We start from the raw sequence: 13642 nt of genomic DNA, 5'->3' as shown, positions 1-13642 counted from the left end.
CCATCCCCCCGATGACACCACCCGCCAGCCACCCCAGGCTTCACAGAACCCCGTCCACAGCCAGGCCCTCCCTTGGTGCACCTCTCTTTATCGCTCCTCGCAAGAGGCGGTACTGCGGTCTCATTTGCTTTTAGTCCGTCAGGTTGGGACTGCTCTCGCTGTAGGGTTCAGAGGCTTTTCAGTTCCGAAGGAGGTTCATGGGTCATGTTCAAAGACATTCCCACGGGTCAAACGGTACAATAGTGTTTTTTTCCGAACCAGATAATCAGAATTAATTTATCAGCTGCTGTTCTTTGTCAAACAAAGTTTTGGCATGTGTAGAGCAGCAAATATCCAGCGAGTGTACGTCATAGGCCTAGCTTTATTTGTTGTATACAGGGAATGGGTTTTAAGTGCTTGGCACTTGTTTCTATGCACATCCTTACTGTACCGCCAGTGATATATTGCTATTTCTATTTCTTCGGACAAATGTGCTTATTGTAAGTTGCTTAGAATAAAAGTGTCTACTAAATGCCTTTGATTTAAATGTAAATGTATAGTATGCGTTTGCTACAGGATAAATACTTTGGTAGAAGAAGTAGAGAGAGGACAAGACATTAAAGTCAAGCACTATACATTAAAGACTGTACAAGCTAAGCTCCCTTCGGTCAAAGGTGTAAAAAACGGACTAAAATCATTTTGTGTTTTCCTAATCACTGTAAAGGGTCATTATTTATAGAATTATGTCCTAAAATGTTTTCTTCCTTTTTTTTACTGCTTAACAGCTGTTTTTGCTGCTGGTGTTGAAGTTCACCCAATGAGTTTAAAGAGCTCCCTGTTTTGTGGCTCATGTATAAACTGTATATCACACCAGGTACTTTAGTACTCACAGGTAAAAAGTATTTATTACTGCTGCATTCCAGGTGAGTTCAATAAAGACTCTGGAGCACAATACAACACAACATCAGATGGATGGAATGAATGATGGGTGGATAAGTGGCTGGATGAAGGGATGAATGATGGGTGGACAAATGAATGGATGATGCGTTGTTGAATGATGGATGGCGATTGGATGAATGAATGCATGAGAACCTAATGAATAGATGGATGATAAATAAATAGATTGATGGTAGGATTGATGGTTGGATGAATGGAATGATAGATGGATGAATTAAATCCCCTTGAGACGTGCTTTTACCTTACAAACACTCACGCCTTCGGAAGCATCATTAATTATACTTCTCGGGATTATCCTTAATGAACAAAATGAAGAATCTGTAATCAAAGCAAATTTATCTAAATGTCATTCTAAAATGCCAGTCTCAGTAAAAAATAAAGAAAAACAAGCAAAACCTTCATATTTTTTCCGCACAATCTCCACAACACCTGCAGTGCCCCGGAGAACACCAGCTGATGTACGGCGTGTGGTTAAATGTAAAGGTCAGGTTAAAATCTGGTGCATTTAATACACGGATGCACTATAACTATCTGAGCTGAAGGCCGCATCGCCGTGACAACAGGGCATACATCATTCTGGCTCTGCAGCCATTTGCTCCCGGAAACATTTTGCCTCGTTGTCAAAGCGATGATGGCCAGCCAGCTTTTATTAAACACGGCGGCGTGCTGGTTCATGCAGAAAAGATCTCACACACACACACACACACACACACACACACACACACACACACACACACACACACACACACACACACACACACACACACACACACAAAAGCCATTAACCACACAGACTCAAAATGTCCCTTTCTCACTTTTATGTAAATGAATACCAGCACCGCTGGCCGTATTTGGTTACCAGGTAACATCAAACAAACATCCCGGCGACTCCTGTTCTGGCTGAGGTAATGTGTGGACAGTGGGTGGGAACTAGCTCAAACAGGGTGTCTAATTTTCTTTTCATATCATCCTTGTAGAAATGCTATTGTCGGTTGGACAATGAGTCTTGAATATAACTATTCAGTTATCTTCAGATACTTGGAACGCCGACATTTGTCGAAACTCAGAGTCACAGACGATAACAGTAATTTATTTCCCACAGAAAATGATTTTATTCATTATACGAATAAACCTAGCTCTAGAACACCGGGGCACTCTTGCAACATTATGTCTTCAACCCATAGATGGCAATTTCAGTCCAGACATGAGAAACGAACCCTGTGTTTTAAAAATGTCAGTAAAGATTTGGCCCAGGACCAATTCATCGTACAATTCAGTTTACAACCTACTAAATCAGTTATCATCTAAAAACAGTCTTGTAGGGTTTGGTTCTCCTTTAAGATGTTCCTTTACTGCTCATCTAATCTATTGACGTCTGCATTGATCCCAATGGGAGAATGGGCCCTCCCTCTCGCGCTTGCTGTCGTCAGAGGAGAAGCCGGGGCAGAAGGGGATGGGTTCGAACCAAACATTCTAAGAATACAGAATCCAAATTAAATGCAGAGAATCCTCGGCCTCCGACTGCAAAGCGTGCAACTTCTCAGCGCTGTAGGGCGTTGTCAATCCGAGACGGCCATTGACAGTTCTGCGATACTAAGCATTACCATGGCTGATGGTCGATTAGAGGCCAACATGCACTAAGGGGGACGTGGTAACACATGTTGTGTGACAGCTTCCAGGGTTTGAATTGACAGGCCTTTACACACTGCAGTGATCGGACCAGTCGTCTTGATCGGCCAATTTGTCTTCGCGGTTGTGCCAAAAAAACCAAGTAATTTGCTTCTTGCTTTGAGAGAATTTCTTAAGAGGTCTATTCAACGGTCCAAGAGCAGAAAAATTGGAGTTCGATCTTGTTCTTGATAAAGTATCCGAGGAGAACCGTGGAAGCACGATTGGAACAGTTTTTGTCCGGATGGTGTTTTAATAGTTTCCCAGGAATGGCTGTGGTTTTGTCAATTGAAGAATTGTTGCACAGGATGTAGAATTGGAAAGTGAAACACATGGTCGAGGTCGATGGATTCGAAATGTCAGTGGTGCACTTTTTTCTGTTTAGGAAGGGTAAGTCCATAAACGTGTGAGTTTGGAACAGAAAGAGAAAGTTCACATGATAAGCCTTAGCAATTTATAGGCAGCCGATAAGATTGAAAAGTATCGACATGTATACATTGGAATGACAAATTGATCAAGAGTCTTTATTACTGAAAAGGGAACTACATTACTGAAATAACATGACTGAGTCCTTGAAAGAGGACACTGCCTCTACGATAACAGACATCCACGATTGGGGCATCTTGTGTTGTGCTGTCCAAATTCAGCCCTTTTCCATTAAAAAAAGAAAACCCACACACAACCGGCCTCTAAAGTGGGTAGAATATCTAAGGTCAAGGAGGAGATGGAAAGAAACACACATGCCACCTTTTATTTGTCAGTGGTCCTTAAGCACTTCATTGGAAGCACAGGTGACGAGTGTCACCTGTGGGACTGGGAGTTGTAGCAAAATAATCCCTTAAAGACTGATGAGAGAGGCTGTGAATTAACTGTGAACCACGGCCAGTAGAATATTGCTACTAAAGAGATGAGCGGATTGGACACTGTAGATTAATTGGATATGTGATGGGTGTATAAGCTAATCAGTTGTTAGCGTAGAGCTCTTTTATCAGTCATTTTAAACAAATAGAAAAATTGCCATGAAACATGAGGTTTAAGAGCCTGGGCGGTTTAAACACAGAATTGGGGTCTAACCGGGTGTCGTTGTGGATGGTACAGCCGACAACGACAAGCTATCTTCCGAGAGCAGATTGGAATGGGTCTTATAATTAACATAGGGCCGACGAGGGCGTCGCTGATTGGCTGAGTCGCAGTGGCAGCTGTTGTGAGCGTGTGCGCTACACGCTAGCACTTCTAAAGCATCTATCTGACGAGTACACTGTGGGTTCAAAGGGAGCCTGCCTCGTAACCACTGTTCATCAGGGAGATTTAAGTACAGACACACAGTCTTGTGGCGGTCTTCTGGGAGTGCGGTTGGTTCAGAACTACGTAAACAGGCGGTGGGAAACAGAGGCCTCTCATTGGACAAGAAGTGCTAGAAAAAAACCCAACACACAACAAACAATGAGGATCTGATCTTTGCCTAAACAGAAGTCTCAAAATTCAGTTTGCTTCCAAAAACATCATGAAATATTGATGAACTGCTTATATTATACACCTTTTTCCACAAAGTCCTTTTCCGTCTGTATTTGTGTGAGATACGGTTTCTTTATTGTTAACCAAACTTTGCTACACTCATCACCCATTTTTGACATAAAAATGTGCAGTATTACGTAATCTGTGTTACATAATCTTTTCATTTTATGCTTTGCTTTGATTGGTCCCCCCCCTGGTTGTAATTCCTTGGGGATAACAAGTGTCTGCTAAACGACTACATGTCAAAAAGATACTAATACTTTCTGAATCCCATTCACCTCGTCGCTCTGAGGTTTTCCCGGGCCACGCTTCCACCACCACCTCCCCCACCACCTTTATGATGTGGCGTGTGACGTATCCCTCTGCCGACGCAGCACAAGACAGATAAGGCTATTTCAGAGCGTCTGACAGCGATGGTCACAGCTCGTTGGAGTGTATCCATGTCGTTTCAGCCCCCCCTGTCTTTCGCCGAAAGCCGAGCCGTCGTAATGGAGAGATTTGTATTCCCGGTCATAACGTGTCACATTGACAATGTTCATCTGGCTAACAAAAGTAAACGCGACATGGTTGTAGCGTAGAGTTTAATACAGACCCTGCAGAGTCATTTTTTTGTGTGTTTTTTCTGCAGAGAAAAAAGATTTAAGACCGCGTTCAGTCGTCTGTTTTATTCATGTGGGATTTTGACCAAAAACAACCCAGTTTCCCTTAGTACCCACCGGTACTAAGGGAAAACACCTGCACACTAATAACATAATAAATTAAAAACCTCCAATCTGAATTTATTATTATTGAGTGCAAATAGGTCCAAGCAAAGAGAAAGTAATTTAAGGGCAACCACAAAATCTTTCTGAATATCAGGAACACACATCTTCATAATACATACGTCTGAATATGGCAAGGCCTTCGAATTATTAATCGGTCCTCGCACTGTTGAATTCCCTCAAAATGATCTATTGTGCCTTCATCTTTTCTTTTTGTTTTGTTAATTAAGTTAATGTGGCCTAGCCATAGGGCCATGTTTGCTCAGAAGGCAAAAGACACATAGTCAGTCTAGCCTTCAATTTCTGGATTAGACTGTGAATATGCCCTATATTCAAACAGTTCCAGTTTTTTGGAATATGACTTCACTTAAAAGAAATTAGCCCCTATACCAATACCGTCTGATATAGTTTTATACAGTTTTATCCAAAGCAGCTTATAGTAAATTCCGAAGTCATTAAGGAGGAGGTATCGGTTGTTAAATTGGGGATTGAAGCCAGAACCTCTAAGTTGAATGTCACTAGCCAATGTTATGGAGGTTCTGATTGAAATACTGCATAAGGGCTCTGTGTTCACCAGCCAAGATGCATGTTACCAGAACAATGACTAATTGGATTGTATCACTAATCACTAGTTGGAGGACATCACTGAATAATTTGCGGACCTGTATTGTTCATTTGAGAACTGATTGGTACTTCAAAGGCACCAATTAGCAATTATAGTTGAATTAATAATTAATATTGAGGGCAGTGATTAATTTGATGAACCATGTTATAATTTGCCAGCTCCAATTAGTAATATTAAGAGGAATTAATTACATATTTATCAATTCGATAAATAGCCATGATCTTAAGCAAGGCACTCCGTAATAATTCCTTTGTCGCTGTGAAACCGCTTACTCCTTAACCGATTTGCAGTGATTATCTGAGTTTATATTAATAACAACCACAAACATGGTGGCACGAAGATAGACTTCCCTTGAGACTCCTCGATACATCCCATGAATGCATGAAAGATGTTAAAAAAACATATTTTAATATTATGTTCACTGTATGTCATTGCTGTTCCAATCCATGATTGACAGCCGTTCTGTAATGCAGGGTTATAATAAAATCATTTTTTGACAGATTATCTCCATAAAGGCCTGGGGATTAGCAATGCGTGTGTGTGGTGTCATGTGCTTGGGTTAAGGTGTGGCAGACTGCGTGTTCTCCGGATGTGTGTGTGTAGCATGCTTTGTGTTTGTGTGTGTGTTTAACATTTGTTTTGGTGTCCTGCTGTTCAGTCTGTATTCCTGCCTTTCTTTTCAAGAGCACTCCAGAACTCTACTCCTCACTCCCTCTGACTCCCCCGCCAGGCTTTTGTCAAACACTAAATGTCAAGTTTATGATAAATCCCAAACCAAGAAGCCCATTAAATCCATGCCTCCCTCTCTCTCTCTCTCTCTCTCTCTCTCTCTCTCTCTCTCTCTCTCTCTCTCTCTCTCTCTCTCTCTCTCTCTCTCTGCCCTCCTCCTCTCGAAGGGCTGGGTCTAAACACAAGCCTCCCTGGAGCAGAGGGAGATCTCCCGCTGTCTGGATCGTCAGCGACGTTCTCCGGGAGGGGACAGCGGGGACATCGGTGGATTGGATCAGACTCTCATGTTGTCGCTCTCCCCGGTACCCGGGGCTCTCCGAGGGGGCCGCTCTAAAGGTTGAGTGATACCTCTGTGCTGAATAGGTGGGCTGTGGGTGTCTGCCGTCCCTGGTGGAGCCCACGCAGCAGGCATTCGCGCGCGTCGGTTACCTGTAGCTCCGGGCGACCCACGGCCCCGCTTCGCCTATCTGGTTTATTTATGATAGACGGGGTTGAGAAGCTTCCGATGTTTAGGGCTTCACGTTGTAAATATCATCACTTTTAGATTTTTTTTTTCGTGGGCGGTCTGCACACAGAATCACAGAACCATGAGGCTCGTTGACTTATTCAGATTGAGATTCAGAGGTACTTTTATTAGTACTATTATTACATTTGAATGTACAAGTAGACAAGAGTATCATTCTTAAGCTTGGTTCCCCAACAGCATCAATATAAATGTAAAAATACAAGATAAAGTAGTACAAATAACAAGCAGCATCTATAGATCACAATAATAAATAATAAAAAATAAAATAAAGTAACTAATAACAAGTAAAGAGACTAAAACGGTTGTAGTAAGTAATACGCGCTGAGGTGTAAAGTAAGATTTAAGATTCAGTCGTACAAAACAACTTCAAGAAAGAGAAGGAAGAGAAGCAAGGGGGGGTGGAGGAGGAAGGGATATGAGGAGAAACACCTCTGTGAAGGTGCAGCCTTGAGAATGAACGCCTTGGAGGTTGGAGCATTTGGAAGAGGAGAAGTACATCTGTGAGTGTGACTGGGAGTGTGGTTAACCTCCTGGTAGGGCCTCCACAGTGCTGAGGCATGTACGTATGTGTGTGCGCGTGTGTGTGTGTGTGTGGATAGGGGGTCTCTGGTCTCCTGATGGGGCCTCCTGCTCCCCTGCTGACAGACATGTGTTCTGACTCCTCACATGCTGAGACGCCTGAAGTAGGAGCTCCCTAAACACTTGTCCCCCCCCCCCCCCCCCCATCCCACCACACAGCTCCCCCCGTCTCATCCCAATCCTGATGCTCAGTTTCACCATGGCAACCGTCAGCAGAGTTCTAACCAATGCGGAAGCTCCCTATGTTCTGAAGTTCCTCTCAGAGTCAACAAGTGTGACACAAATTAAATGTGAATTAAACTCATGATTCAATATGATCCCCAAATCCCCAGAATGATTGTGTATATACAGATATATAGATATGCACCTGGGCACATATTCAGAGATGTATCCTGGGTTCATCTGGTGCTTCGGGTCCAGGTTGCACTACTTCACCCACAACTCACCTCTCCTCATCCACAGCCACTATGCGGTAACTTCAGCTGCCTCAGGGACCATCGTTTTGGCCCGTGGCATGCTTGCTCCTGTGCTGCCGAGCACGTGGTAGGCCACACAGAGGGACTGGCCACAAACCCTCTGCTCCCTATACTTCAATGGCTCACACATCGCTTGCTTTGTTATTTGAATATTTAAAGTGAGTGGGTATTTTTAATGCGTAATAGCAGTAATTGCCGACACACAGACAGACAAAACACCACAACAAGAAAAAATAAGTATCTAATACGTTCAACTTGTCCAGACCATGGGTTATGCTAGCATAAACGTAATTACATAATGCATTGGAGACCATCGTCTGCATTTATTCAAATTGTCCACTTGAAGATACTGTCAAAACTCTAGAAGTGCTATTTGGCTGGGAACCAGCATATTTTGAGACTGCTTTCAATGCTTTTGTGAAAATAAATAAATAAAATGTTTGTAGTTTCCACAAACAAGCTAATCTGTACTGCAAATGAATGCATGGGAAACAATTAAACCAACCAAGAATGACTTCATGCTCTTGGTCAGCAACTGATGACATCTCCCCAGTTGGCTACCACATAATATTTGGAAATAAATTGTTCGAAACACTACATACAGTCAAACGTACACACTCGCCTGCAAGCACAAACACATACACACACAAACACACACACTTGAACGTGAAAGTAAAAAGTTCTGCATTGAAAGACTTTGTTTACTCCCCCAGTCTTTGTGTCACTCAACCAAGGTGTATAAACAACCGACATGAAAGCTAAATGAATCGCCGGGATGAATTCTTGACTGGACACAAGAAAAAAACACTATGGCTTGGTGTGACTCATTCAAATGGTTGTTTTTGCAGACAACTAGTTGTCCACTGCACTGAAGCATGTGAGTACATGATGTTTGGTAGACAGGCAATACTTGTAAGCAAGGGAAAATACACTGCCGCTCTCATCCGTTTCATTGGGGAAAGTTTGAAATTGAAAGAAAACCGAGGCAGCGCCAGCCAGCCTTGACCTGCTCAGTTGACGGAGAAAAACAATGGCTAACATAGTCCACAAGCTCTCCTTGGCTCTTGTTTTGGTCTTGTCACTGCTGCTGTAGACGTCTGGATTTGCAATGCTCGTTACCGTCCAACACATGGGAGTGTTGAGGCGTTCCTCGCTGGGTTCCTACACCGCTGAGATCACAGTCCTCGGTGTCAGCGTAATATTTCTCAAGCTAGCATTTCTATCGGTCACCTGTCTCCATCATGCCCTATTACTGGAGTTAACCTCTTCCTATCGGTCACTATGTTGATAGATAGTGACCTAGGCAGTAGAACGTCCTCCTGAGGTTACAGCGGTGAAACACTCCTCCAGAGCTCATTAAATGGGAAATTAGCTAATTATAAAGCACTTCACAGTTATGTATGATGCTCTTTTGAAATGCGTGACAAAAGGTGCTTGAACTGAACGCAATCAGGGTGAAAAAATATATAAAATAAAATATTAATAATTACATGGATGGTTAATTACAAATAATATAAGTCGTTACTTTGACTAATTCATTATACACACAGCAGGTCAAGAATAAAATATCTCTTCAGTCTACTTCAGGCTCTCTAGTAATGGAACAGGAAACACTTTTCCTATGGACAACAACTCAACATGAATGGTAATCCTATGGATAGCAACTCAACAGGAAACGGTTTTCCTATGGAAAACAACTCAACAGGAAACAATCCTATGGACAACAACTCAACATTATTGCCGTTAATGCAACTAAATGACTTTACGTGTTAATGAACCCTACCTCTCTGTGTTATAACAATTTGAACTAAATTACATAAATAAATCAGGAAAAAATATTTCTATATCCAAATCAAAAGGAAACAGTGTTCCTACAAAACGGGAAACACTATTCTACAGACGTCACCATTAGCTTGTTCAGCACCCATTCACCCACGCAATACAGTGAACATAACCTGCGCATGCGACGCCTAATGGGCCTCAGGAAAGCACCGTTTCACACATACTCAGAGAGACACACAGTGGAAAATCCCCTGTGTGCCTGCCTTGTCACTTCCATAAATCATACTCCTTCCAGGTCTGGATTTAAGAGTTGAGCAGACTCAGGAATCCATTTTGATTCCCATTGTAGCATACGGTAATAAATCATTTAAAGCCACTGCTTTATGCATCCTCTTCAGGAGCAGTGAATACCGACGGCTCGTTAATCTCCCCCGTGCCATCTCTTCGCTACTCGCCTCTACTTTCGGTCACCCTGTTTTAAAAAAAAAAAGAACAGGGTGCGTTCTCAGTTGACAATGTTTTTTCTGCCAATCGACTCAACAGCGGCCGCTGAGCGACCTCGGCAGTGGTTAAAGCAGGGCACTGGAACAACAAGAGCAACAAGCTCAACGCGTCGGAACAGGGTTGGCTAGCCGGCACACTTCGGTCCAGCCAGTCGCTCGAGCGGGCGTAGTCGGTGAGGGAACAGTTTGGCTTCTCGACGTCCACGGAAATATATGGTTGTAAATTTAATTTCCAGCATTTTACCAAAATCAGACATGTTTTTTTGAATGACAGGAAATAATTAAAATTTGAAAGCTGAATGTCAGGCATGTCAGCCTGACATGCCTGACAATGTCAGGCATGAGTTGAATGTCAGGCAGACAACTTTTTGACTTTTTACCTCTTATTTAGGGGTCTGACCAGCATCTCTCTTCCTGCAAAACATACACTGAACCTGGACAGAACATGTTTCCTTCTACACAATAGAATAAGATATTTGGTTTGAATACCAATGCCGGCAGTCTAGCTGAAGGCATTGTTGAGCAGGATGCCCTCACTTGAGCTTAAAACGCATAGGCCAACTTTTATTTAAAATAAGGATGTTTACTGCTTAACAATAATCAAACGAAAAGCATTGTCTCATTTCCTATTAATCAGCCCAGTGCTCAATTCAACTGACTTTGCGCTGTTAGCCAAAATCAATGGAAGCAGGTGATATAGTCTAGTGCTGTTATTGAATTGTGGGTAAAATACACCATTCCAGCTTCTTCAAAGTAAAGATATATAAGCAATTTCACTTTCTCTTTTTTGGCAGTGAATCTTTGTTTGTTTGTCTCTTGTCCCTGGGCTGATTGAGGTAGAAAAGTGCTTCTCCTTCCACTAAGTGGAAAATAACCATATTTCTCATAGAGTCTGAGTTTTCATCTGAAAACACTCTTATTTGTTTTAAAATAGATGAAGGGCTTAATAACACCTCATAATAACTTTATGTAATAAGTCATTTAAAAGCCTTTAGTTAATCTTCACTTATCATTAACACAACTTTAAATTATAAGCCTTAAGTTAATGATGTAGTTATCATTAACAATATATTCATATATTTGTTTAGGATTAGTAAATGCCATCTTAAAGGGACCTTAGTTTACCATTAGGTGTGATGTTGATTAGCAATTACAAGCCATCTTAAAATCGGCCCTCGAGTGACATCACAAGTGGGAGTATTATTCCTAGATCAGCAGCTGGTACAGTCCACTGAAAAGGCTGATTGGCTGATCTATCCATAGCCATTCTTAAGGACCTACACATGTATATGAAATGTTTTGTTAATAGTTTGTCCATCATTAACTAAAGGCTCATAAATGACTTGATGACTGAACGTTAGTATAAAATGTAGCCAAATAAAATAATTGAATGTAACAGACATGTCCTCAACCATAATTAAAGTCGTGCCTCTGGGTTTTTGACCCAAAACAATTTTCTTTAAAAATGTATTTTAAAAGATACAGTTACAAATGCAACGGATCAACGGATTGAGTCAACTGGGATTTTTAAAGCGTGGACATCAAAGATCAACTGTAGCTCCGAATAGAGACGATTCATTTGTTTCATCACGATATTGTTTATTGACGGATCTCAGGCACCCCGTGGCTTCACAACAGGGGTTCCAACCAACAACTCCCCAAACTCTCCCAAGTTCAATCAAAACTGTTGGCATGCACAATCTGTTACTGAACTGCAACTAGTTATTCTGTTCAACCTTGTTGTCTGTCAAGTCATTAAGAATAAACATAAACAACTTGCTATTGCTTTTCTCACAGGTCGAAAAAACCTTCAGAAAGCCAAAAGCTATAATTAAACATGCTACATCATTAATGGAACACTTTTATTCTCAATCGACGGTTGAAGCAAGGTTTTCGAATATATGCATCCCTCTTTCCCCCATTCTGGGATCTGTGTCAAGCGTGTGGGTCATGACAATCAAGCAAAAGCTAGCCTGCTCCTCTAAAGTCATGTTGTCATGACGATGAAATCTCTCTCCGCGTTAAGTGTTCCTGTTTGCTTAAACAGTCATGCTGATGGATCCAAACAGCCTTGTTAATCTGTGTACATCGTAGCCCTAACACACTCGCGCTGAGGAGCAGTGAGGAGGCGCTGGGCTACCTGTGGCTCTCTTCTACGGGGTTGTTCTGGTTCAACCGCTGAGCGCTTTCAGTGACTGAGAAGGAAATGTGAGAGGGCAATGCCAAAAAGTGGGCTGGTCACTTATTTGCTTGAACCTTTCTCATGACATGGATTGTGTATTGGTCAGGGTGTCGGACTCCCAGCCTGTTGGGTTGAGGTTTGAACCCAACCGGCAGCAGTGGGGTTTGAACTGCCAGCAACATAACTTTAACTTTATGTGTCTCAATATTGCTAGCATAAGATAAGCGAGTTGCTCAGGATATAAGAGGCGGACAGAGAGTGTGGCGGGTCGGTAGGCCTGGGCAATTCTGGGTAGGCTTGATATTATCATGCACAAAATAGCATGTGCTTTGAGTAAAGCTTGAAGACGTACTCATGCTCCCTGACACACAGTTTGGCCAAAGGCAATACAAACAAGTTGAAACTGAGAGATTCATAATCCCTAGACCCATCGGTGACTGGCGGGAAATAATGACAGGCCAATGAATTGGCTTGATATTATTTCCACAGAAAAACCAACAACATCAATAAAACAACATCACTAAACCACATGCATGCAAAACTTTAGGTGACATGGTGAGATACGTACTGTATGCAAGGTGTTAGGCAGTAAAAACATTTATGTTCTGGTGTTGCTTGATTGAAGTTTGCTCCGCTGTCCTACCAATCATATCGCTCAGTGTTCAGTATAGGCTGTGAATGAAATGATTGTCTTACACAATGTGGGGAAAATAAGTAGTTATTTTCAAGTTAACAACTTGCATTGTGTAAAGCCTAGATGCAAATCAGGAGAATAATTTGTACAGCATTTATTCAAGGGGGAGAAGCTTTTACAGGATTTGGGAAAAGATTGATTTTTTTAGGCTACACTGTGCATGCTGCAAGAGGAAATAAGTTGAAAGCGGTGACTAAAATGTATCCATCCTCGTTGGTTGCCATGATGGTAGATCACCTCATAGAGACTTGGGTTACATTTCTCACAGTAAGATATGTTCCATGCAGAAAACACATCCTTTCAAAGTGCCCTCATTATGATGCTCTCGTTTGTCCTCAAATACCTTTTGTTCGAGTTGCACCTAATAGGTTGTTTGCAGATGGCGGCACAGCAGTGGAACAAACAGGAGATGAATAAACACACACTGGATATTCACTGTACTCAGTTCACAGTTTTTATCGCCATCCAAAACTCTGGGCCTCATATGGAGGAAGCTGATTTGAGAATGTTTTATCTCCTCAATTTCACCTTCTGCCTTCCATCTGAAGCTTGCCAGCATGAGTGTCACGTGACAGCAAACAACCTATTAGTCTGAATAACTTTCGGGTACATATGTATTGCAGCACTGAACTGAAGGATTCCAAATCAAACCTGTGGTGGTATTGC

This window comes from Gadus macrocephalus, chromosome 19, assembly GCF_031168955.1.
Source record: "Gadus macrocephalus chromosome 19, ASM3116895v1".
NCBI classification, from domain to species: domain Eukaryota; kingdom Metazoa; phylum Chordata; class Actinopteri; order Gadiformes; family Gadidae; genus Gadus; species Gadus macrocephalus.
This window is presented reverse-complemented; position numbering follows the sequence as displayed.